The following is a 27808-nucleotide window of genomic DNA, read 5'->3' on the forward strand; positions in this document are numbered from 1 at the left end:
GTCTCTCATGGTCTCACCTGTCGGGGACTCGGCGTGTCGGCTGCGGACTCAATTCAGCGCCGCCACAGTCGGGGGAGGCAGGGGAGGGCATTATTCGGGGATGGTGGCACAGTGGGGGGGGGGGGGGGGTGATCCGGGGCACGCGAGCTGGCCGAAGGGGGGGAAACTATTTTACGGGCCGCGTCCGCAAGCGGCCTCCGCCATGTTGCGTGGCACGTCTGCTGCAGGCTGCTGCCGTGTGCATGCGCGGCCACGGACCCGCCAGGTGTCTGGGACATATCGACAGCTAGAGCTGGGTGCTCTACACTGCCATCCTGCTAGCCCCCAACAAATTGGGGAAGCGGTGGCGGTTTTGTGACCGTTACTCTGATGTAAAAAGCCACCATTCTCACGCTGGCGCGGGGACATAGCCCCCGAATCGGAGAAGCCAGCCCCAAATGTCAGATATCAGTCTCAGCCTGGTTGTCCCCCCTGGCTTCATTGTAATATTGCAGCACCTAATCTACAAACCAGAGGGTACATAAGATGTTAATTGCAGTCAGTTCCTGCCGGGTTCGATTCCCGGCTTGGGTCACTGTCTGTGCGGAGTATGCACGTTCTCCCCGTGTCTGTGTGGGGTTTCCTCCGGGTGCTCCGGTTTCCTCCCACAAGTCCCGAAAGACGTGCTTGTTGGGTGAATTGGACATTCTGAATTCTCCCTCTGTGTACCCGAACAGGCGCCGGAGTGTGGCGACGAGGGGATTTTCACAGTAACTTCATTGCAGTGTTAATGTAAGCCTACTTGTGACAATAAAGATTATAATACTCTCTTGACCCTGGTGTTACCATACATGGAAAATTGCACCCGAATTTCAGCATCCAATCTTCCCAAAGGCAACCCAGGCATCGGAGCAGGCTCAAGGCAGATCAGAAATGCGCCTTGAACTTAAGGCTCCACAAGGGGAAGGGAAGCTCGAAGAACTGAACCTGATTTAACTAAGGCAAGAGGATTGAGGGGAGCATGTGGTGCCGGTTTATAAAATTCAAGTAGCATGGGCTTGTTAATTAATTTGTGCTGAAGAGTGCAAAAATGTGATAACGGCGCATATGCAATGAAACAAGTCTAATTGGATACATTTCTGCCACTCTAAGGATTTGTAGAGTTGACGATGAAGATAATAGGATGGTGAATATGGTGCTTCGTCGGCTAATGAGCACACCAAGGCACCATTATCATCAATGAATCATGCAGGATGCGAGAGTGAATGCGTCCTGGGCTTTGTTCAACACATTCCTCAGGTTTTGCTAAGTGCCACAATAAAAGTCGATTGAACGTAATCTGTGAAAAAAATTAGTTTCCACGGGCTGAACAGTGTGTACTTCCCTGTTCTTCCTTTAGCCCGTAAAACACATTTTGGAGGGCGGCACGTGGCCCAGTGGTTAGCACTGCTGCCTCATGGCGCCGAGAACCGGGGTTCAAATCCCGGCCCCCGGTCACTGTCCGTGTGGAGTTTGCACATTCTCCCCGTGTTTGCGTGGGTCTCACTCCCACAACCCAAAGATGTGCAGGGTAGGTGGATTGGCCACGCTAAATTGCCCCTTAATTGGAAAAATTAATAATTGGGCACGCTACATTTATTTAAAAAAAACATTTTGAAAAATAATTGTTTCCAGCGTAAGGCAAAATCTGATCATTTAATATTGGGGAATGTCAGCCCATTGCAAACATGAGTTGTGAGCACTGGGTGGCAGCGCCGGCCACAGAAAAGCTTTGTCCTCAAATCATCACTTTTCACCGACATTTGTTTCCCTAAACTTTTATTGAACTGTAGCTGGTAGATAATCCAAAAGAAAAATGCCCCCCCCCTCTTTGTGGAGTGCAGTGCAATCATTTTGAAATTGTGACCGCAACATTCTTGAGCGCAACCAGAGAGGGAAAAATAATGGAAAGTCAGAAATACCCCAAATCTTAATGTTTAAAATCGGACAATTGCCCAGCGATCGGTCCAAGTGCTTCCTGCAAGGTCTGTGGCCTTCCCTGGAGACGTTTTTACTTGTCAACCCACTTGTCGACAAGAACCCGTCCAGTTCATTCTTCGAGCCAGTTAAGGTTTCCTGTTTCAGCATCCATGCCAGTAATCTGTCCTATTTATTTATCAATCGCATAATTTAAAAAAAAGCTCATCTTGCATTTTCTTTTGTTGACCTTTAATTGTAAATATGACACCCCCCCCGCCCATTAGATGTGGTATGCATCACTAAACGTATTTAAATCTGAATTGGCATTGTCAACAAATTTGGACAAAATTAATATCATGGAAACGTTCAGCTCAGTACGAGTCCATTCCTTCCTCCAAATCATTTATAAACATTATGCACCAACCGCGTCAACATCGGAACTTTGTGGTATTTCACAGGTAACTGACTACCAAAGGATATCTGTCCATGCGTTACCACTTAGCGCTGTTTACTACCCAAGCATTTTAACACAATGACATCTATCCCACTGGCCTGTACCTGATGCAATAGTTTATAATCTGGCACACAATGACAAAAGACTTTTCTGAAACCCAGGCAGTTAACTTCTGTTGTCTCTCATCTGACCTTTTAGCTCTATCGGCAACGGTAGCACAGTGGTTAACCCTGTTGCATCACTGCTCCAGGGTCCCAGCTTCGATTCCCGGCTTGGATCACTGTCTGTGCGGAGTCTGCACGTTCTCCCCGTACCTGCGTGGGTTTCCTCCGGGTACTCCGGTTTCCTCCCACTAGTCCCGAAAGACGTGCTTGTCAGGCGAACTGAACATTCTTAATTCTCCTTCTGTGTACCCGAACAGGCGCCGGAATGTGGCGACTAGGGGATATTCACAGTAACTTCATTGCAGTGTTAATGTAAGACTACTTGTGACACTAATAAAGATTATTATTATCAACTCCTCAAAGAAATTTAGTGAATTGATCAAACACCATCTCCAACTCCATGAACCCTGCTGAGAGTCACGGGTTAGATCGTTTTCTCCGTGTGGCATTGATAAAACTGTTTGCAAATCGGCATTGCTCTTGCTATAAGATCATTTAAAAGGGGCTCGGATTCCATTTTGCGACCGTCCTCTACAAACTTTCCAGTTTTCCCTATTCAGCTTTCTTAGAATGATACAGGATGGGACCAGTCAGCCCATTGGGGCTGTCCCAGCTCCTGGGTATCCCGATCCAATTCACCCCACTCCCCCCATAGCCCTGCAAATTGTTTGCCTTTCAAGAACTTAGCGGTTCCTTTTTGAATATTACTATTGAATCTGCTCCCTCTCTTTCAGCCGGTTCATTCCAAACCACAACAGCAAGATGTGTAAAAAGATGCTTCTTCATCTCATCTTCACTTCGTGTCAATCACCTCAAATCTCTGTCCTCTGATGTCCACCCTCTGGAATGAATCTTACTTATTCACCAAATTATTTATCGAAACCATCCTTGAGTTTGAACACCTACATTTCATCCCCCCCCCTCTTAACTTTTAGTGATGCGTGGCTGCGACGGATTTCTAAGTGGCAGCAAAATGGGTTCCTAACAAGGATAGAAAGGAAGTAAACAAGATCGACTGATACTTCCCTCCTTGTACCCAGTTGTCGAGCGGCATTGGTTGGAGACGGACAACAGGTCATCTGCTCTACAGGCCAAAGACGATGAACAGTACAAGGAAAGGGAGAATGTATTTCTAAAAAGGCTGTCCAGTTCCTTGGAGTTTGGAACCAATTTATCACCGGGACAAAGAGTAAAGAGCTTTGTCCAGTAATTAGCTTCAAAGTTATAGTATGGTGCTGAACCCAACTTGGCCATTCGTCTTATGGAAGCTGCAGTGATGTTTTAAACACCTTGGGACATTTTACGACGTTAAAGGAGCTATGAACGTGATTCTCTGGAAATAATATCCCAAAGTGCTGCCGCCAGCGGGAAAATCAGTGCGTTTACCGCTGGTCCCTGCAGCGTTAGTCAAGCGCTATTCAATGGCATTGGCAATCTTTTTGGAGAGGAGAGAGTTTTGCGCTGATCTTGAGGGAGGTGGGGCCGAAGCACGCTGACAGGTCCCGCTCCTCAGAGATGGAGGCACCATTTTTAAAGAGCACACCGATCTCAAACAGAAGATTTCTGAAGAGCTTCCTAGAAAGATCAGATGTTCAGCTCTTCAGAACAAAGAAACAACCTCTTTTTAAAAGAAAACTGTGGTTAGAAACAACACCTCAAAGGAGGAAGCATTTCAGAGTTAATGGCCCATGAGGAGCTATAAAAACAAACACAGCTGAACCGTCCTTTGAAATAGCCTGGATCTGTCAATTAAATGGCTTGTAAATGGTAATGGGCTGTGAAATTGAATGTACACAATGCAATTCAAAGCTTTTAGGCTTCTCAGCAAGCCTGGTGGCTTAAAAAGGTTAAAGAGGAATTAAATTGAATGTGAAAAAAGGACTTCAAAGGTTTTTAACACATCAAAGGGATGACTTTTACCTTCATCTAACAGATCAGTGATATTTACCTGCCTGGAGACATCAGAGGCTTTCAAGGCTACAGAGGGAAAACCCGCTACCCGAGCCTTCCAGGCAAGCCCACGCTCCCCCCCCCCCCCCCCCCCCCCGACCCCCACATCCTCTGATGGACCCCTCTTGGCACCCTGGAGTTAAGTGTAAAGAGGTCCATCAACCCCTTGCTCCTTCTCAGAGTCTGCTGCACCCTGGTCGGGGATGAGTACTGATTGGCGTCTTTGGGACTTCCTGCTGGGGGTGCAAGAACACCCCAGGAGGCTGTAGCATTCCACTTCAATATCCCGAATGAGATTGAAATGGACGCTAATGAGTTCTGATCAAGTTCCCGTCGTTTCTGGGTGAGAACCTGACCTCATCAGGGGGGGGGGGGGGCGGCCGAAAGATTCACGACAGGTTCGACGCCTGGCCAGAATCCCATTTTGGGCCTCACGCCCAATTCAACAGGCCAGTGGGAATCCCGGATATGGCTAACAACCCCGGAGAATAAACCCACCCCATATAAATCCAAGTTGTTTGTCTCCTCGTCTGTCACCTAGTCGAATCCCTTTCTCTTGACCATACCCCATTTCCTTTAATATTCCTCCTTCCTTGATGCCACTAGCTTTAAACAAATGATTAATTGTGGACATTGTCTCAACAGCTTGTGACAAAAGAAAAACTTCACAATCTGTAAAGAAATGCAAAAAAACCCTTTCATGTTCTGACTTTCTAACTTTACTGCGAGAGCTATCATTTTGTCTAGATTAGACTAATTTGTGAATTTGGGTAAAGTCTTTTCTGCGTCACAGACATTAAAATCTGTTATTTTAAAGATCTATTAGCTGTATAAACTTTGTGCCAATGCATGTGTTACTAATATGTTACTAGAGGGATTAAGCACCTGGATTTCCAAATTTGAAAGTGGTTGTTCTTCCAGCAAACCATAACAATACAGAAAAATGGCGCTATCTGCATCACAGCAAATTAACTAGCTGGGTTACTCAGGTAGTTTGCACTTGCTGCAGACTAAGCTTTAAAGCCAAGAGAGTTACATCATTATATATATTTTTTAATTAATTTACGGGATGTGGGATTCGCTAAATAGGCCAGCATTTATTGTCCACTCCTTAATTGCCCTTCAGAAGGTGGAGTTGAGCTTCCTTCTTGAACCGCTGCAGGCCCTGAGGCGTAGGTACACCCACAGTGCTGTTGGGGATGGAGTTCCAGGACTTTCAGCCAGTGACAGTTAAGGAACGGCGATCGATTTTCCAAGTTAGGATGGCGAGTGGCTTGGAGTGGAACCTCCAGGTGGTGCTGTTCTCTGCTGCCCTTCTCGTTCTAGATGGTAGTGGTCTTGGTTTTGGGATTTCAAATGTAACATCAGAGGGACATGAATTAACTCTGATAAATGCACTGACTGGTGTGTGTTGAGTCAAACAGAGAATTAAGTTTCCAGCATGTATTTCCTGAGTTAACTGATCAATGGGTAGATTATGGCTGAAGAAGATTAATCAGCCCATCTTGATTTATCCATCCAGAGATCCCGGGCGGGATTTTGTGATCCTGAGGCTAAGTGTTGACGCCGTCAGAAACGCCGTCGCGTTTCTCGACAGTGTCAACACGGCCTCAGGATCAGCAATTATGTGGCATTGGAGCGATCCACGCCGCTCCAGCCGCTGATCCTGGCATGAACTGGGCGCCGCGGGGTCCGCGCATGTGCAGTGGCACTGGCGCCAACGCGCGCATGCGCAGTGGCTCCCTTCTCCACACCAGCCCCGACGCAACATGGCGTAGGGCTACAGGGGCCGGCGCGGAAGAAAGGAGGGCTCCAGCCAGAGAGGCCGGCCCGCCGATCGGTAGGCCCCGATCGCGGGCCAAGCCACATCGGAGGCACTACCCAGGGTCGGAGCCCCCTCCCTCCCGACTTTGACCGACTTTCGCGCCGGTCAAGAGGGATTCTCCGGCCCGGCCCCGGGCTGAGAGAATCCTGCCCCCATATCCCTCACTGCAGTATCCAATTATTTCTTGAATTCACTGAGTTCTTTTCTTAAGATTATTCCAAAAGTTGATTTGTCTTTGATGTGAAAAATCAATTCTAAAAATGCCCTCTTGACTGAGACCGTATAACCTCACTATTATAGTTTAATCTGGGTGTACACTTAGTGATATTATATAATTTTACAAGATCTCCTCCGAAATGTCTGAGTCCTGGAATTCCATTCCTAAATACCTCTACATCACTCTCTTCCTTAAAGACATTAGCCCGTTTAATAAGCCTTTGGTCACCTGTTCCAATATTTCTGTAATGTTGTCTGACAATGCTCTTGTGGAGCATGCTGGGGCTGTTTTACTATTTTAAAGCCACAATGGAAATGCAAGTTGGTGTTATCTCCACTGCAAAGTTAATAGCCCGAGTTTCTCTTGCTGTTTTCCTCATAACTCATACCCCTGACAGAGATACTTCACTGTGGGCCTTTTCTCTGCATGGCCTCCAGCATTTGAACGTCTCATCTGGACATTATATCCAAGGTGCGGTCTGACAGGTGCACTGTAATATTGATCATTACATCCTCTAACTTATGTTCTGCTGTTCTGGCTCGATAGTTTAACATCTTTGTGGCCTCAGTGATTGCTGCTTTACATGGTGTAAATGCTCACTGCCATCAAGTTTACTATAAATCCTGACAACAGACAGGTCACCCAAAAGGGAGTTACTAATGACTGCAATGCTCCTGAGCTCAGCAGACAAGAGGAGGAAAGAAAATCACAAAAGCCCGATTGTTATCATGTAACAGCAGCGGGAAAGTGAGATTTGTACGGAGGACAGGTGAGCAATGTCAGTGATGCCGCTCGATTGGGTAGTCTGAAGGACCTCTCTGCAGGCTCGGCCGCTTTGAAAGGCTGATAGTACCTGTGAAACTGTAGCCTTCCAAGTAATCACCATCAGTATGTCATGTGAGAGTACCTTTAAGAAATGGGTGTTTATAAATGGATGTGTATATAAGTATCTGTAGTGAGAGTACCTTTATGAAATGGGTGTTTATTACTGCAGTGATGTCAGAGAGTGGGTGAAGCTGGGCTGTCTATCAGCTTTTTACTTTCGTTTTAGGCTGTTTGCTGCAAGGTTTGTTTTAGTTTCGTTTTCTGTGTTGGCGCTGAAGCCAGACAGAGCAGAGGTGTACTGTTGATCTCTCTGCCATGAAAAGACTATCTCTTGATCGTTTGGTGAATTCAGAATTATAAATGTTCTCAGTAGTGAATGTACACCTAATGTGCTTCTGTTAAAAGGTGTTTCTTTTGTCTTCTGAATGCTGTTTGGGAAGTTATTAAGGATTACTTAGTGTAGTATTCTTTGGGGGTTGTATTTGAATTAATGGTTGCTAAGATGTTCACTGTATGTTTTAAAAAGGTTAACTTGAGTTCATAGGATAGACATTGTGATGCTTTAAAAAATACTTTTCCATTTCTGCTGTACCACGTCTGTCGAGTGGGCCATGTGCTCCCCATACCACAATCTATTAAAAGTTGTGGGTCAGGTGAACTCCACGATGCACTTTGGAGTTCACTAAACCCTGGCCCATAACAAATTGGGGGCTCGAGGGGGATAAAAGTCTATCTATTGGATTGGCTTAGTGAACTTAAAGACAGTGAGGGGTGAGCATATTGTGGTTGCTTTTCAGGTGTGGTATTCTAGTTTAAGTAGGGAGTGTGTCGTGGACAATGGTTCTTTCAGAGGCTCTGAAGTTTTTGGGGGTGGAGACGGTCACACGCAGTACCTTACGGACAGAGACTAAAAGCAGACTGTTAAATTTGGCAAAAATATTGCAGTTAACATTACCTGACAAAATGCGAAAAGATGAGGTCATTATGGCGGTGGTTAAGCATTTAAAGTTGCCTGAGGTACAGTTTGACTCATTGGAAATGGCAAAAATTCAGTTACAAATTAAACATGAGAAAGAATTAAAGCAGCTTGAATACGAAAGAGATAGAGAGGAAAAAGAAAGAGAGAGAGGAAAAAGAAAGAGAAAGGGAGTTACAGATCAGGGAAAAAGATAAAGAGAGAGAGTTTGAACTTCAGAAAATGGCCATGAAACATGACAGTCAGTTAAAATTGGCAGGCGTGAAGGGAAACGTACAGTTGGATGATAGTGATGAGGATAGTGAGAAAGAGTGTCATAGTCGAAGGATTGGTGGGGATCTATTTAAATATGTCCAAGCATTGTCAAGGTTTGATGAGAAGGAGGTAGAAGCCTTTTTCATTTCATTTGAGAAGGTAGCTAAACAAATGAAATGGCCACAGGACATGTGGGTATTACTGATTCATACAAAGCTGGTAGATAGGGATAGTGAAGTGTTTGCATCACTATCAGAGGAGGTATCTGAGTTGTATGAGGAGGTGAAAAAAATCCATCTTAGGTGCATATGAACTAGTGCCTGAAGCTTACAGACAAAGGTTTAGAAATTTAAGGAAATAATTTGGTCAAACATACATGGAGTTTAAAAGGCTCAAACAGAGTAATTTTGATAGGTGGATAAGGGCTTTGAAAATAGACCAAACATCTGAAGCTCTCAGAGAAATTATACTTTTGGAGGAGTTTAAAAATTCAATTCCTGATGTAGTGAGAACTCATGTGGAGGAACAGAGGGTTAAAACTGCGAGATTAGCAGCAGAAATGGCAGATGATTATGGATTAGTTCATAAATGAAAGCTTGGTTTCCGACATCAGTTTCAGTCTGTAAGGGATAGAAACTGGGGACATGAGAAATACTCAAATGGTAAAGGTAAAGGTGATCTGATGGGAGATAATAAAGAGAGTGTACCTCAGATTAAGAATGAAATCCAGGAGGGTGGAAAATAAATGAAAAGTTTCAAATGTTTTCACTGTAATAAACTAGGCCATGTAAAGTCACAGTGTTTGTGGTTGAAGAAAAGCACTGGGAAGGCTGATATGGTAACATAGGATAAGACAGTGGGGTTCGTTAAAGTGGTAAAGGAAATCCCAAGTGAAGCGGAGGAGGTGCAAAAGATTGTACAAGAGGTGATTGATAAGAAGGTGCCAGATCGCTTTAAAGAATTTACTTGTGTGGGTAAAGTTTACTCATGTGTATCGGGAGGAGCAAGTTAATAATTCACAATTTTTAGAGATACGGGAGCTAGTCAATCTTTAATGGTAAGAGATGAGGAGTTATGTAGTCTGGGAAGAATGTGGCCAGAAAAGGTGGTAATATGTGGAATTCAGGGTGAGAGGAGTAGTGTTCCATTATATCAGGTAAGGTTGGAAAGTCCAGTGAAGAGTGGTGAAGTGGTAGTAGGAGTAATAGAGGAACTGTCTTTTCCAGGAATACAGTTTATCTTGGGTAATGATATAGCTGAACCGCAGGTGGGAGTGATGCCAACTGTGGTTGAGAAGCCAGTGCAAAATCAGACAACTGGGGCGAAATTCTCCTACCCGCCCCGCCACATTTCTGCCCCGACCGGCCGGCGGGAGTCTCCGTAACACCGGCCTGTCAATGGGGTTTCCCATTGGGGCAGCCCCACGCCGTCGGGAAACCCCCGGGCGCCGGCAAAACGGAGACTCCCGCCGGCGGAGAATGACGCCCCTGAAGTTTTGAAGGACGAATATCGTGGGATTTTCCCGGATTGTGTAGTAACAAGGTCGCAAAGTCACAGGTTAAGACAAGAGGAGAAATCAAAGAGTGAAGATGACGTTGAAGTGCAATTATCAGAAACGATTTTTGATCAGATGGTTGAAGAAGAACAAGAACAGGTGGAGGATGAGGCGGATATTTTTAGTTCAGGACAATTGGCGGAGTTACAACAGAAAGATGTAGAAATAAAACGGATATATCATAAAGCATATACGGAAGAAGAATCTGAGTGTATACCAGAGTGTTATTACCGTAAAAGTGATGTCTTGAGACCTTTACATATGCAGGTGGATGAAAAGTGTGCAGAAGTTCATCAAGTAGTATTGCCGGTAGGGTATAGAAAGGAAGTGTTGCGAGTTGCACATGAGGTACCAGTGGGAGGTCATTTGGGAATAAGGGAAACCTCAAGCAGTGATAAAACCAGCACCTGTAATACCCATTCCAGCATTTGAGGACCCTATTACAAGGGTCCTAATTGATTGCATAGGACCGCTTCCTAAAACAAAAAGTGGGAATCAATATCTTTTGACTATAATGGATGTGCCTACTAGGTTTCCAGAGGCCATTCCAGTATGTAATATTATAGCTAAAAAGATTATGGAGGGACTACTTAAATTCTTTACTAGATATGGACTACCCACAGAAATACAATTGGATCAAGGATCAAATTTTACCTCGAGGTTATTCAAAGAAGTTATGGATAGCTTAGGAATAAAACAATTTAAATCAACTGCGTACCATCCAGAATCGCAGGGAGCGTTGGAAAGGTGGCATCAGACATTAAAGACAATATTGAGGGCGTATTGTCAAGATTATCCAGAGGATTGGGATAAAGGAATTCCATTCGTATTGTTTGCAATTAGGGTGCACCAATGAGTCTACCAAATTTAGTCCTTTTGAACTAATTTTTGGTCATGAGGTAAGAGGACCACTTGAATTGATTAAGTAAAAATTGGTGAGTGAGAAATCAGAACTTACATTATTGGATTACGTGTCAAATTTTAGGGAACGATTAAATAGAACAGGTGAATTGGCTAGAGAACATTTAAAAGTTGCACAAAATGTGATGAAACGGGTGGCGGACACGAAATCCAAAGTTCATAGTTTTGCCAGTGGAGATAAAGTTTTAGTATTGTTACCAGTGGTAGGTGAACCTTTAAAAGCAAGGTTTTGTGGACCTTATCAGATTGAAAGTAAATTAAGTGAGGTGAATTATGTGGTACAAACACCAGATAGAAGGAAGACTCACCAAGTGTGTCATGTGAATATGCTTAAAAGGTACTTTGAAAGGGAAGGAGAGAAAAAGGAGGAGGTTTTAATGATTCTAACTCAAAGTGATGAACCAAATCCAGATGACTGTGAATTAGACACACCTCAAATTAAATTGGAAAATGAGGATGTTCTTAAAAATTGGGATAAATTGTTGAGTTACCTTCCAGAGGAAAAACGGACTGACCTGAAAAAGTTATTGATATCACATGGGCAAGTTTGTGGAGATAGTAGTTGTGGGAAATGCTGCTCCAATCAAACAACATCCAGACAGACTTAACCTTTTAAAATTGGCACAGGTTAACAAAGAGATTGAGAGTATGCAATGGAGCTCACCCATAGTGATGGTACCTAAACCAGACGGTACCCAATGGTTGTGTGCGGACTATAGAAAGGTTAATGCAGTTACAAGAACGGACTCTTATCCTATCCCACATTTGGAGGATTGCATTGAGAAAGTGGGACAATCAGCTTTTATTTCCAAACTGGATTTACTTAAAGGTTACTGGCAGGTACCTTTATCCGTAAGGGTGAAGGAGATTTCAGCTTTTGTGACTCCAGATGGTATATACTAATTCAAAGTTATGCCATTTGGCATGAAAAACGCCCAGCCACATTTCAACGGATAACTAACAAAGTTGTTTCAGGATTACCCAATTGTGCGGTATACATCGACGATCTGGTAATTTTCAGCCAGACATGGAAAAAACATTTAAAACATCTGATGGTTATTCGATTGACTTCAGGAGGCGGGTTTGGTGATAAACCTAGCCAAAAGTGAATTTGGAAAAGCCCATGCCACTTTCCCTGGCCATACAATCGGACAGGGTCGAATGGTCACACGGGATGTGAAGACAACAGTTATTGAGGAGTTTCCCATACCCTCATTCCAAAGGGAAATAATGTGATTTCTTGGCATGAGTGGATTTGAGCGAACATTGGTGAAATTTTTTTATCGCATGGTTGCTCCACTGATAGACATGCTGAAGAAACGGCGAAAATTTCAGTGGACAGCAGACTTTCAACAGGCATTTGACTGCCTGAAAGCTGTGTTAACCAATGCTCATGTGTTGGAGAATTACAAGGGACTCTGTGATCAGATTGAAATAAAGTATCTGACTTTAAAGAGAAATGCTGAGGCGTAGAGAAATAAACGGATTGTGCAAGGACCTTCTTGTTCAAAGAGACTGTCAATCGAGAAGGATTTCATTTGGAGGAAGAAGAACGAAAAAAAAATGGACTATATTATTATACCTGTTTGCGTGTGTTGTTTTTTTTAAACAAAAAAGTTTAAAAAAGCATATATTTACTGTATGCATTTCTTAAAGGATAGTGAAAAGGTGAAAAATGAAACCATCTTGAAGTTGATGGTTTTTTTTTCTTGGGGGGAGGTGTCATGTGAGAGTAACTTTAAGAAATGGGTGTTTATAAATGGGTGTGTATATAAGTATCTGTAGTGTGAGTAACTTTAAGAAATGGATGTTTATTACTGCAGTGATGTCAGAGAGTGGGTGGAGCTGAGCTGTCTGTCAGCTTTTTACTTTCGTTTTAGGCTGTTTGCTGCATGGTGTGTTTTAGTTTTGTTTTCAGTGTTGGAGCTGAAGCCAGACAAAGCAGGTGTACTGTTGATCTCGCTGCCATGAAAAGACTATCTCTTGATCATTTGGTGAATTCAGAATTATAAATGTTCTCCATAGTGAATGTAAACCTAGTGTGCTTCTGTTAAAAGGTGTTTCTTTTGTCTTCTGGATGTTGTTTGGGAAGTTATTAAGGATTACTTAGTGTTGTATACTTTGGGGGTTGTATTTGAATTGATGGTTGCTAAGATGTTCATTGTATGTTTTAAAAAAGTTAACTTGAGTTCATAGAATAAACATTGTGATGCTTTAAAAAATACTTTTCCATTTCTGCTGTACCATGCCTGTAGAGTGGGCCGTGTGCTCCCCATACCACAATCTATTAAAGGTTGTGGGTCAGGTGAACTCCATGACACACTTTGGGGTTCTCTAAACCTTGGCCCATAACAAGTAATACAAGCCTGAGCTGGTACGTGTCAACTGCAGGTTAACCTGTACAACAAAATTCCCATTAAACCCTTTTATTGTCCCAAGTCAAGCAAGCGTTTCTAAGTGCATCAGTGCAGAAAAGATATGCCCTTGCATTTCTAAGCAAACAAGTTTGAACTACTTTTCTGTGAGACGGTACACAACCCAAACCTTTTGTATGACGGTGCGACGTGCAGCCAACATCGCTGAAAGTGCACCACTTACAACAATGGTTGATATGAGCGCTCACTAGAAGGACCCTCACCCACTCCCTTCAGTGGAGAAGTTTAATCAATTTAAAATCAATGGATTCACACCTGTCAAAATCAAAGACAAAGGAATTGTACACAACTGTATTAAAATATTGGCATGCGATTTTTCACACGGTATCTTCCAGGATTAAGCCTTGACACAACAAAGTTAATCAAATAAATTCTGTGTTTAGAGCAAAAAAGTTAAGTTGAGCCAGATTGGAAGACAGGTGTTGAAGGCAGAGGGAAGAGTTTGATTTGCTTCATTTGATTCATTGTTTATTCAGTTGTATTTTTGGTGGCTTTTCCCATAGCCCAGAGGAAAACAGTAATGAGTAACACCCAACAGGAAAGGTTAAAATCAGGTCCACGCCGCCTATCAAAGGTCATAATTTAGAGACTTCCACATGTGGGGGGTGTCATAATATCCACTCGTGTATAAAATGAGATGCAGACAGGCAGTGATTGACACACAGGATGACCAGTAAGCACACAACACAGTGCAGCCAATCACCAGACAGGACACTACCACTATAAAGCCAGAGGGCACTAGGTTTCCCGCTCTCTTGGGACCCAGCTACTGAGACAGTCAGAGTCCACGAGCTAGCAAGCACAAACACCATGAGGTAGCTAGTAAGTCTGGTCAGGCTATTACAAGGTCACTAGTCAGATCAGTATAGTGTCGACCCATTGAATATGTACAGCAGTTCATCTAGCTGAATAAAACAGTATTGGATCTTCTCCTGTGTTAGACGTCTGTTTCTAACTTCACTGCATCGAGTGCAGTCCACATCGAACCAACCTGCCGAACACATCAGGAGGTACAGGCGGAATTCTCCGGTCCCTCGGCCACGTGTTTCTTAGCAGCGCCGTTCTCCTGCAGCAGGATTCTCTCCTCCAGCTGCTTCTCAGCGGGATTTCCCATCAAAGCCATCCCAGGCTGCCGGAAAACCTACGGGCGGGAGAGCACTGTCAGCGGGGAAAGAGAATCCCAGCGGCTGGAGAATTTTGGCCAAAACGGGTTCATCTGATATTCTTCTTTCTGCTACTTTACCGGAAGCTGGTTAATTTCAGCGACCTCAGAAAGAGTGGCCTTGGTCCATAACTGGATACAATCTATACCGAACTGCCCATTTGCCCTTTTCTCTATGTTCTTGTTCCAAAAATGTTGTACTCTATCTGACCCATTGTTACGCATAGCATAGAACTCTAAGCGGAACAATGACATGGATTTCTAGGATTTGTTTCCAGTTGCAATAACTTTATTTTTAACTGACCAAAGTCTCGTCATTCTACAGAATGTGTCTCCTATTTTTGCTTTGACAAGCCGGATCATTAGTACAAATACGTGGAAAAAACAAGTAATGTGGTTAATGAGGAATTGGAGTGTCACCAATAACTTTTCCATGTTAACTAATTTGAATATAAAAGTTCTGAATGTGACAACAAAGAACAGTAATAAGTACCTTGAAAATTAATACTTGGAGCCTTTGGCTTAAGGTTGCTTAAGTTCAGGAGACACTGTGTGGGAAAGAAATATCGAGTGGATCCTGTTATAATGCAAATTGGATAATTTAACACTGAACCATTTTATTTCATAAGAAAGATTAGCATATATGTGTTATCACATCTCAATGCATTCCACGTACTGTGAATTAGTTGAGATATGTTGCTGTGTTAGAGACAAACATGCAACCACTTTGCATATATTAAGGTTCCAAATAGTAATGAACGATGTTCTTTTTATAGTGCTTTTTTTGATCAAAGGGCATGCCAAAGAGCCTTAAAGTTTGTCAATGTAACAATTTGGAAGTGCCCTGTTGAAGTGAAGAACATTAAGGAAATGATTGATTCATTTAGGGGAGTCTAGATTGAGGGAACATAATCTGATAACCAGAACTAGCGACTGGATTCTCCAATTTGGAGGCTATGTTCCCACGCCGGACGGTGGCGTTTTACGACAGAAAAAATGCCGTAAAACGGCCACCGATCCTCCGTTTGGCTGGGGGCGAGCAACAAGGCAGCGTAGAGCACCCGGCTCTAACTGCTGATATGTCCCGGAGAATTAGCGGGTCCGTGGCCGTGCATGTGCACGGCGGTGGCCTGCAGCGGCCACGCCGTGCAACATGGCGTCGCCGCTCGCGGACCCGGTCTGTGAAATAGTGCCCCCCCGCCTTCGGCCGGCTCGCGTCAAGCTACGGGGGCGGGGTGTAGAATTAGGCCTAGATAGGGTGCTCTTTCAGAAGGCAGGTGCCGACTTGATGGGCCAAATGGCCTCCTTCTGCACTGCCGGGATTCTTTGAATTCTATGGAAATGCAATTTCCTACATACCACAAAACTTCAGAGGCCTTTAGTGCTTTTGGTGCAAATTGTTAGGTGTCAGGAAAACACTGGAAGTTTCCGAACATTCTACCTGCACTTTTACATCATTCACAATTTTCCCCTGAAGAACACTAAAACAAAATTGTCTGTGCAAATAGAATTGTAAAAATGCAGCCAAGAACACACCCAAGTGTGGCAATGAGAGAGCAATCATTTATCTGTCTCTTTATCACGCCTTTAAGAAATGCCAAAATGTTTCATACCAAAAATACTAGTGCAGTAAACGTTGTTACATAGATAAATACAGGACCAAGATGATTTCTACGTTGTTGAAGTTTTCGAAGGAGGTGGTTAACTTTAGTAGGATATGTTGACGGGATTTAGTGAAAAGTTGGAGATGGCTCACATGGAGAATAAACACATGTATGGGCCTTTTGGGCTGAATGGTCTGTTTCTTTGCCATAAATGCTTTGTAACTTTGCAAACTGAGACCGCATCTGCCCTCTCAAGTTGAGATGTAAGAGCCCATGCCATTCTTCAATGAAGAGCAGGGGAGTTTTCCCAATTACCTGGCCAACATTTTTCCCTGAATCAGCGTCACTAAAATCCACAAACAGGTCAATTCACTCATCATTACCAAGCTGTGCTGGATCAGAGTCACACTACAGAAAAAACTCCCGCCCAGGATTATTGAAAAGAAGGATCAATAAAAATGTTTCCTGAACGTACAGCATAATGGACAGCAGGGGGCGGAATTCTCCATTCCAAGTTCTCCATTCTCGCCGGCAGTGGTAGTGAGGCAGACTCGCAATGGAGAACCCCAGTCCAGGTACCTCGCAGAATGATTCTGGACTTAATTTCTGTGCAAATGAATTGATGTCCAAAAATTAAAATGTTCATTTTTTTTTTACAGAACTCACCAGTGGCAGCATCTGTAGAGAGAGAAACAGAGTTAGTAATTTGAATTTTATAGTTCCCTGATGGTGTGTTTGAAAGTGGGGCAGGGGTTGGGGATGGGGGACTGGAAAATCCAGTGCATGGTATGCCCACTACACAGCTGCCTGCCTCTGACTTGTCTCCCATTTTGCCGGGGATGGTAGAGGCACCAAGTATGTTTGGGGTGTACCCCCTTTGCAGGGTGAGTCCATGGTGCCCATTGAAGTACCTCTCAGATCCAGCCCCCCCCCCAATAACCTCTCCCCCTCACAAGGACATGCCAGCCAGTCCCTGTCAATACCTAAAACTTACACTCAGCCCGGCCTCCTCTTTGGCACTGTGGCATCACAGCGCCAGGGACCCGGGTTCAATTCCGGTCTTGGGTGAGTGTATGTGTGGAATTTGCACGTTCTCCCCGTATCTGTGTGAGTTTCCACTGGGTGATCCGGTTTCCTCCCACAGTCCAAAGATGTGCAGGTTAGGTGGATTGGCCATGATAAATTGCCCCTTAGCGTCCAGGGAGGTGAAAGTTAGGTGGGACTACGGGGAGTGGACCTACGTAGGATGCTCTTTCAGAAGGCCAGTACAGACCCGATGGGCCAAATCGCCTCCCTCTGCACTGTAGGGTTGCTATGGATTCCTCGGGGACAGACTGTCGTTCCAGCAGTGGCCACTGTTCGGATCTGGCGATGTTGGGACTACAAAGCAGTGGGCCATCTGATTTGCTGGCAGCTCTCTAAGGCTGCCCCAGATGAGGTGGGGGGACCTCGGTTTTAATCAACTAATGCCCTGCTGAACAGTAAGTGGCTGCGGGGAAGCTGGCATTAGTGGGGGAGATGTGTTGCCCGCAGACTCCCTTTGGGTGGTGAGCTGGAAACCCTGCCATGAAAACGAAAAACAGCCATAATGTTTCAGGTCAATGATGTTTCTTCATTGGCCTGAAAGTTTAAGTCAGCCGATCTTTACATGGGTATTGCCAGGCCTGTCAGGTGTTTTCGGTATTTTCTGATTTTATTGCTAGTTTCCAACATCTGCAATATCCACGTAACTGAAGTTACCTTTTACATCACACTATGGTCTGCTGTGCAAGTATTACCTGTACACACTCAATAAAAATGCCTGTGTAGATTATTGTGCAACATTCATTTAAGAAGATTACTTTTGTTTCTGCAAATGGTATAATAAAGGCACATTCCTTTCAATTGATAGAACATACAGCAGTTGTTCACCAATAATGATACTTGTACACATGCACCATTATCCCCATTATCAGCATGGTGTAGAATAACTTCATCGCAACATCATTAAAAATAACAATTACTTCCATGTGTGTTTGAACAGGCGACTTTCTCTCGGTCTTTGCCCATATTTTGAACTCGAGGGAAGATGAGGAGAAATGATTTTACGTGGCGAGCGCTCATTTGGAATGCACTGCCCGAAAGAATATCATAGAATTTACAGTGCAGAAGGAGGCCATTCGGCCCATCGAGTCTGCACCAGCTCTTGGAAAGAGCACCCTACCCAAGGTCAACACCTCCACCCTATCCCCATAACCCAATAACCCCACCCAACACTAAGGTAAATTTTGGACACTAAGGGCAATTTATCATGGCCAATCCATCTAACCTGCACATCTTTGGACTGTGGGAGGAAACCGGAGCACCCGGAGGAAACCCACGCACACGCGGGGAGGATGTGCAGACTCCGCACAGACAGTGACCCAAGCCGGAATCGAACCTGGGACCCTGGAGCTGTGAAGCAATTGTGCTATCCACAATGCTACCGTGCTGCCCTTAATAGTGGACGCAGATTCAACAGTCACCTTCGAAGGGGAATTGGAGACGGACTTGCAAAGGAAAAACTTGTAAGGCCATGTGGAAAGGGTGTGCTGCCACCCGTCGGACTAATTGGATAATATTTTCAAAGAACTAGCACAGGCAAAATGGGCTGAATGGCCTCCTTCTGTGCTGAATGGTTCCAAGGCTTTTCTGAAACAACATAACAAAAGACCTGCGCAGGGGCAATATGGCAACAAGGTGGTAACTGCCCCACATTTACTCCCCCAGCTGTCAATTGAAAAATGCCACCTGACAATCTCTTTCATGAACTAATTCGATGAGAATTTGCAAGGCTTCAACCTTGACTGCAGGTGTCCATTTTACCCCATTAGGAATCATGGCTTCAATTCAGTGAGCAATAAATTAGAATAAAATAAGATTAGAATTTGGGTATCTTTACAACTGAGCGTAACCATACACAGTTTGAAATGTAAGGCACCAAATGAAAGAATACAGTTCAGAGCAGAGGGGTTAATGAAGGGGCCTGGACTTGGAGACATTGGGCGGGATTCTCCGTCTGTGACCCCCTCCCCCCCGTGATTCTCCGTCTCGCCAGCCGGCCAATGGGGTTTCCCATTGTGGGCAGGCCCACTCCGTCGGGAATCCCCCGGGCAGCCGGGGCAATGGAGACTTCCGACAGCGGAGAATCCAGCCCATTGTACTTCAGCCAGCCAGAAATCAGTTACAGACTCGTAAAAGGTGGAAGCGGCAGGTGGGAAAGTGCAAATAAAGTGAAAAGTATATGAGTGAATCTTTTAGAGCAAAATCTAGGGGGGGTGCCCTGGTTAACAAGGCAAAGTTCATAAAGTGATGGGGTTAATTGAAGTAATTTAGCCTTTCATAGCGATGATGGAAATAGACTGGGGACAGGAGGGGAAGTTAGATGTTAAACAACGGACCCGAGTAGCTGGGTTCCTGTAATGTTCCCTGGCGAACAAGCCTGGTTTGAACAATAGGTGTATAAGGATGGACGAATAGTCTCGAGCATTTCCACATAACTTTTCACAATCTTTTGTGTACAACGTTTGTCCAAAGTCTTGTAAACTTTGGGCAGCCTCAGGCTAGCTCAACTGATGGAGCCTGCAGCCCCCCAACTTGGCACTCTCGCTTACAAAAGCAACAAGGGAAGTGGAAAATCAATAAACAGCAATGTAGTAGGGAAATTTCAAAGGCTGCCTGGAAGGAACTTCACTGTGCATTCACTGTGCTGCAACAAAATTGTAAGTGCTTGATGCTCACAGATGATTATGAATTCCTCCATTCGGGTCACCAACTCTTACAAGTGCAAAGTTCACCAATAAAGTTAAAAAACGTGTTAAGACCCTCTATAAAGCCTACAATTTTTTCGATATCTCCTTGGACCCTGTCTATTTTGTTCCTTTTGTCTCTGTTCAGTATCTTTTGGAGTTTTTTTGTTTTCAAGCTAAGGTCACTATATAAATTCAAGTTACTGTTGCTCTAATGAAAACCACCATCCCCTTCTGTGCATACCTGCTGCAGGGAGGCAGAACAAACATATATTTTCCTGCTTGCTTCCAGCGAGAAATTGCTGACAGATTAACACAGCTCAGAACTTGTACAGGTCCACCAGGTTCATGGAGCATTGCTTCAGTGTGAACGGACATACAGAATACTTCCCCTTGCCAAAACAAAGTGCAGTACATCATCAGAAGCTTGGATATAATCTGCAATTGTGCTATATTTATTGTGGAACTTTAGTTGATTGTATAGCTGTCACTGAACCATATTTTGAATAACTATATTGGTTTTAAAATTAACGCAAGGCGATGACATGCACTTCAGAGAGTGGGTCAGGGAATAATAAATACTTTACCTGAACGGATGGAAGTTTATTTACCTTAAGTACATTTATATTTCTGTACTAACAAGCATTATCTTAAAGGAAACAGTGACTGCCACACATAGTCCATTTCACAGTCACACATCATTCAAAATGTGTGGGGCAGCATGGTGGCACAGTGGTTAGCACAGTTACTTCACAGCTCCAGGGTCTCCGGTTCGATACCCAGCTTGGGTCACTGTCTGTGCGGAGTCTGCACGTTCTCCCCGTGTGTGCGTGGGTTTCTTCCGGGTGGTCCGGTTTCCACCCGCAGTCCAAAGATGTGCAGGTTAGGTGGACTGGTCATGATAAATTGGCCCTTCGTGTCCAAAAAAGATTAGGTGGGGTTACAGGGTTACGGGGATAGGGTGGAGGTGTGGGGTGCTCTTTCCAAGGCTCGATGGGCCGAATGTCCTCCTTCTGCACTGTAAATTCTAAAAAATCTAAAACTCTAAAAAAAGCTTTAAAAAACATTCTAAATCTCTGCAGTTAAAACATATTCATTCCAACATGAATGTGGAAAGAGATCATCTTCATTTTATAAAGTGCATTTTGATTTGGAGGGGGGGGGGGTGGAATAAAGGGGGTATGTTAAATATCATACGGTTGCCAATGTGATTGACACAATTGTGGAAAAGATTCCTGCTACATATTCCTTTAAAAAATGAACATTGTTGAAGTGACTTGCTAAGGAGCAGGCAAAATATTCAGCGTTCAGATGTTACAACCAATAAATGGCAATGTGCCATTTCACTTCTGGCACGGTATCCTATGAGCAATTCTTATTTGCAAGTCTTTAAGTTAATTCATGCCCGAGGAGTTGTGCATCCTCCTGCTGCTTCTTTTGTCCCTGATCTTACGAAATGAAGTATCATGGGTGGAAGTTTCTGGGTTTTTTGGGAAAAGCAGAGGGCAGCCTTGACAGTTTTTCCTGCCAAACTTTCAAGCACTTTGGCAAAAAATGGAAAGGGGAACTCGGTTCCTGCAGCAACCACTGCTTCCGACAGATATCAAAACAATAAAAATAACAACAGAAACACAAATACCCATTGCAATCCACCCCCTCCAGACTCAGGAAACCCCCCACCCTCCCCACCAATAGACCTGGGAACCCCCTCCACACCCCAAAACCTCCGGAATGGAAGCTCCCCACCCTGGCAGTATCTGGGCAGTGCCACCTGGCACTGTCGGAGGCAGTTATCCATTCCATGATTCATTCTCTTTGCGGCTACAACAAAGAATATATAACAGGGTCTCGCCGAGGCAATGCCAGCGTACTTGGGGCAAGACCCTGTTTTATTCTTTGTTGTAGCCGCAAAGGGAACGAATCATGGGTGGCACAAGGCATGTTGGTACAACATCGTGCAAGGGGTTTATCTACAAGATGCGGCTCTAACAGGGTATATTGGTGAACTCCACAGAAGCCCGTAAAACGTTCTTATGGGCGTAACACGTGACATTGCACAGTCAATGGTGTAACTCTGATACTGTGGTGAGCCACGTATGGCTACGTAAGACTGTGGTATATATGTTCTATTGTTCTATTTGTATTGTTATCTCCACTGTTGTATATACTTATTTTTATTGCTGTTCTGTTATTGGTTGTTGCTGTTGTACTGTAGGAATGTTATTATTGGTGCTGCTGTTGGCTCCACCTGTGGCTCCGCCCAGCTGTGGAGGTATATAGCCTGTTGACCAGGGTGAGCCCTGCAGTGCGGGAGGAGCTACAGGTCGGCACATATTTAGCTTATTAAAGCATCGGTTCACTGCTTCTCAGCGTCTCGTCTGAATTGATGTTTATAGATACATATCACCCCTCCCTCTTTACTCCTCAGTGTCCCTGGCATTTTTACTTAATCAAACACTTTAATACATATCCAACACATTACGCCATAACTAAGATTGTCATGTTATGGATTCATGTGTACATCAGTAAGACAGTTTCTTGGTGGATGGCTGTCTCATTTTAAAGAACATGATGTTCAGGAACCTAGTTGTTAGGGGTACCGGGAGTGTCTTCCTGTACACTGGTCAGTGAAGCCACCTCAGTAACTGTATCTGGTTTTGTGGATGATTCTGTTGTAATAGATTCCATAATGTCACCAGTTGTGGCCTGAAGTTGGGCCTGTCGCTGTCCATACTCTCGTGGTGTAAACATCTGGTACAGATATAGTACTCTCACTACGTGCAGACCAATAACTGGGCAGCATGCCAACGCCAAATTCATTCCTCATCAGACCATACAGGATATGAAATCGGACCCATTTTGGTTAATACGATTGCTGGAGTCCATATTTCGCCTGAGGTATAATTTCTTGCAAGAGCAGAGTTGAAGACTCTACTTTTGCAATGTCGTTCCCTTCTAGCCACTTGCATCTGATGTGGCCTGACTATCTCTGAAGTTGAAGGGGGAGACAAAAGGTTGAACTGTGCCTTGTTTCTTTTTGAACATCAATGTAGTCGGTAAGCTTTGTGTTGTTGAATGCCATGTTTCTATATGTCACTAGAAAGCTATTGACACGTTTAAGTAGAGAGCCTTCATCGCTCGAAACCTTCACTGCATGCTTGAGCGATTGTACGAAACCTTCAGCTAAGCCGTCAGTAGCTGGAAGGTAGGGGGCAGATTTGTTATGGCGGATGCCCTATCAGTTAGTCCTCGAATTCAGCTGATATGAACTGAGTACCATTATTGTTCACATCGTGTTCAGGTCGCCTGAACCTTGCAAATACCTCGTCGAGGCTTTCTATGGTCCATTCCGTCGTTGTTGATTTCATGATGGCCACCTCCGGGCATCAACCATGACTGAAAACATGTGTCCTTCAACTGGTCTCGCATAATCAACATGGATTCTTTGCTATGGCCGGGTGGGCCATTCCCATGGATGCAAAGGTCGTAGTGAAGGTACATTTCGCAACACATTATTGGCATAACCCCACCTTCTCCTCTATTTGGGCATCCAAGCCGGGCCACCAGAAGTAGCTTCTCGCCAACTCCTACATTCTAACTACACTGGGATGAGCTTGTGCAGCTGTTCCAGGATGCTACTTCGGAGACATGATTACTCTAACACCCCACAACAATACTCCATTTTGTACTCAAAGATGCTTGGTAAGATAGGGTTTAAATTCTGGATTCTTTCTGTGTTAGAGTGCCTTTTTGAATCATGTCCAACACCTTTCCATTACCGGATCTGTTTGAGTAAATTTTCGCACCTGTGAAGACATCACTGGAAAATCTTCCACATGACACAGATAGAATATGTCTTTGAAATGGTCATCAGATCTGTGCTTGTCTTTTTGGTCCTGTTGATCTTGCAGGGGTAGGCTGGACAAAGCCTCTCCGTTCGGGTGTTGTTCAGACATAAGGGGTGGGATTCTCCGACCCCCTTCGCTGGGTCGGAGAATCGCCAGGGGGGGGGCGGTGTGAATCCCGCCCCGCCACTCCGACGCCGGCTGCCGAATTCTCTGGCGCCGGTTTCCAGGCGGGGGGCGTGGATCATGCCGCGCCGGTGGGGGGCCGTTGGTAGCGCCCCCCCCCCGGCAATTCTCCGGGCCCCTATGGGCCGAGCAGTCGCCCGTTTTCGACCAGTCCTGCCAGCATGAAATGGACATGGTCTTACGCTAAATGTTTGAATAGAAGTGGGCTGAACAAGTCAGCTTCAGGAATTTTTGATTTAAGTCAGGCAGCCTAGTGGGGATGCAGTGATATCAATAACTGCAGTTTGGAAAGTGACCACCAAACACAATAGGGAGCTGGGTGGATAACTGAAAGTTGCAGTGGATAGCGCGCACACACCAGAAAATCACAATGATTACCAAAAGTAGGATATCAAATGCAAAGTAAGATTACAGTAAACTACAAAAATCTAGGGCACTATGAATAATCATCAATATGCATTGTCATTTCAAGGGAACAGGAGCACTACATAAATACCAGGGCATGAATCAAAAAACAAGAAATAAAAAAGCTCTATCAAATTGTTAGAAACACAAGAGCTGCAATGAACTCGAGGAAATTAATGCGCTCCAGTGATTCAGGAAAAAAAATTATAAGACATAAGTCTTGCGAAAGAACTCATCTGCATGTAAGGAAATGCCTCAAAGCATGGAAATCAACATGAACTTAAGGCAGAAACAAGAAGATCATCATAAACAAGAAAAAAAATGCAACAAGAAACCACCAAGAGAATGTTGCAAAGAATTGCTGCAGGAAATAAACACATTTCACTTTCAAGGATCGAGAAAATCCCTGCATGAGAAAAGGCAATCCCCGTCGACTGTTGCCAGAACGGAACACATGATCGTAAGCGGCAGACGGAATTGGGTTGCTTTTTCTTCGTGGGATATCAGTAATTCAAAAGATAAAGAATGTGCTCTCTCACATTGTAAGTAGATGTATCTTGGGCATCCCAAATAAATGCCAGATCTATTTGTATCATCCAAATGTGGCCTGATTCTGATTCGCCCATCTTCTCCATTAGGTCCTCTGTTTCCTCCTCAATTCTTAAATCTGATTGGTTAAAGAGGCAGATTGTTGACGTCCCTTCATTCATTAAGATCTCAGATGCTCCAATTTCCTAGCAGATGAGTTCCAGCTTGCATCTCCAGCCTGGTGTGACGCAAGTCACATTAGAGTTGAAGTGTGCAGGAAAAAGTCTAACTAATGCACAAAGACCAGGGCTTTTCAAACTGCGGGTCACAACCTGTGGGTAGGTCATGGGTGGGTGTCGAGAGGGTCGCCGAGCAATTAGGCGTTTTTTTCAATTGAGAACGTCGGTCACAACTAGTTTTTAAATAGAACAATACAGTCTTCTCGCCAGAAGCGATGGCAGGGAGCAGGTCTCGCACCGAGCGCGTACACTGACATCATGCGCCCTGTACATCCTTGTACTTTTGCTGCAAAATCAGGAGGAGAGATTGCTCCGCTTCGAGCTGCAAGCAAGCAAGGCAACAGAACTTAACAGATAGATAGTTTTAAACAAAGAAAAAAATGAAATCTGGAACAACGCAGTGTAAAGATGATTTATTGAGATACGGCTTTATTATTGTGCCAATGCAAATCAGGATGCAAAGCCCATGTGTGTTATATGTTGGGAAGGGCTGGAAAGGGAAAGTTTAAAACCCTCAAAACTTCAAAGGCATTTGAAGACTAAGCATGGCGGGTTCGAGGACAAACCTCTTGATTTTCTTCAAAGGACGCAGTGAGAACTTAACTCATCAGCTGAAGTCCTCGGCAGCAATGTAACATTGAATGACAAAGCAAGTGAGATCGTGGGGACCAAGCAGGCCCACCTGTCACATTAAAGGTAAGCAGAAATGGTGGGTCGCGACGGTCGGCCGGCATGGGTCGCGAAGGTCGGCCGGCATGGATCATGACGGTCTGCCGATTGGTAAAAGTGGGTCCCGGGAAAGAAAAGTTTGAAAAACACTGTCTCCGTCCATTAAGACTTGGTCCAATATTACACGTTTCAACATGTTACAAAAGAATTTCCACCTGCCGTTTTGTTTCTACACTCCCAAATTCTGAGGACAAAAATTAATTTTTACTAAATTGATTGGTGACATGACCAAACTAGTGAGCTTGATGTGGCTACGAGTCTTGTTTTGGCTTGCAGTTTCATTATTATGCAAAATGACTTTTAGTCTCGACTACCCTTCCCTCAAACGCACACAGTACAGAAGGATTATATAATTTATAACTAAAGATTTTTAAAAATTCAAATACTGGTGGCTGTGGGGGATACAAGAGGGTCGCTGGTGGAGGAGTTGGAATCTCAATGCGGGATCCAGAGATGTGTCAGGCTAAGGATGACAGATGCATTGCCATCCTTTTCTTTCGACGCCAAGTCGGAAGATCCAGAATGGAATTTTTAAAAAAAATTTAGAGTACCCAATAATTTTTTCTAATTAAGGGGCAATTTAGCGCGGCCAATCCACCTAACCTGCACATCTTTGGGTTGTGGGGGTGAAACCCACGCAGACACGGGGGAACGTGCAAACTCCACACGAACAGTGACCCAGGGCCGGGATTCGAACCCGGGTCCTCAGCGCCGTAGGCAGCAATGCTAACCACTGCGCCACCGTACCACCCTCCAGAATGGAATATTGATCAGACCGCCTCGACAGAGGATGTATCTGAAGTTACTGCATTTTCTATTTTTCAAAAATGTAAAGTACCCAATTGATTTTTTTCCAATTAAGGGGTAATTTAGCGTGGCCAATCCACCTACCCTGCACATCTTTGGGTTGTGGGGGTGAGACCCATGCAGGCATGGGGAGAATGTGCAAACTCCACATGGATAGTGACCCGGGGCTGGGATCGAACCCGGGACCTCGGTGCCATGTGGCAGCAGTGCTAACCACTGCACCAACCGACCGCCCCGAATGTATCTGAATTTAAAGAACTCTACTCATATATCGTTTAATGCGTCTGTGCTGTGCATGAGTATGCTGGGGGCCAGATGTAGTTGACACTCACATTTATTTTCACAAACTTAACATGGCATTAAAGATAACTCATAGCCACACCTAGCTCAATAACCTTGTCATGTCACTTCTGAAACTATTAAGAGATCTGAATAGAAGAGCTGCTTTGAATTTGTTTAGCAAGACCGACATAATCTGGGCACACAATGCAATTTGCTGAAGTGTGCAGTAACTGGAATTAATTTAACTTGTCCAATTCTTCAATCTCTGTATTAGACACTGTTACAACTAGAATGGGAGGAGTGCACTCTCTGGCACCAGTCTCACTACTCCACAGGTCACAGCGTATGCTTCATTGATGATTTCAGTTATTAATCTTGGATTGACCACTCAATGACCAGGTTTCTTCCATAAACAGCAAAATTATTAATTTATTATTATTTTAAAAAATAAATTAGGATACCCAATTCATTTTTTCCAGTTAAGGGGCAATTTAGCGTGGCCAATCCACCTACCCTGCACATCTTTAGGTTGTGGGGGCGAAACCCATGCAGACACGGGGAGAATGTGCAAACTCCACACGGACAGTGACCCGGAGCCGGGGCCGAACCCGGGACCTCGGCGCCGTGAGGCAGCAGTGCTAACCGCTGCGCCACAGTGCTGCCCGTTATCAATTTATAATAAAACCAGTCTTGTCAAATAGAAAGGCAAAACGCATTACCGTACATTATGAAAATCTGA

Source organism: Scyliorhinus torazame, chromosome 21 (assembly GCF_047496885.1).
Source record: "Scyliorhinus torazame isolate Kashiwa2021f chromosome 21, sScyTor2.1, whole genome shotgun sequence".
Classification (NCBI taxonomy): Eukaryota; Metazoa; Chordata; class Chondrichthyes; order Carcharhiniformes; family Scyliorhinidae; genus Scyliorhinus; species Scyliorhinus torazame.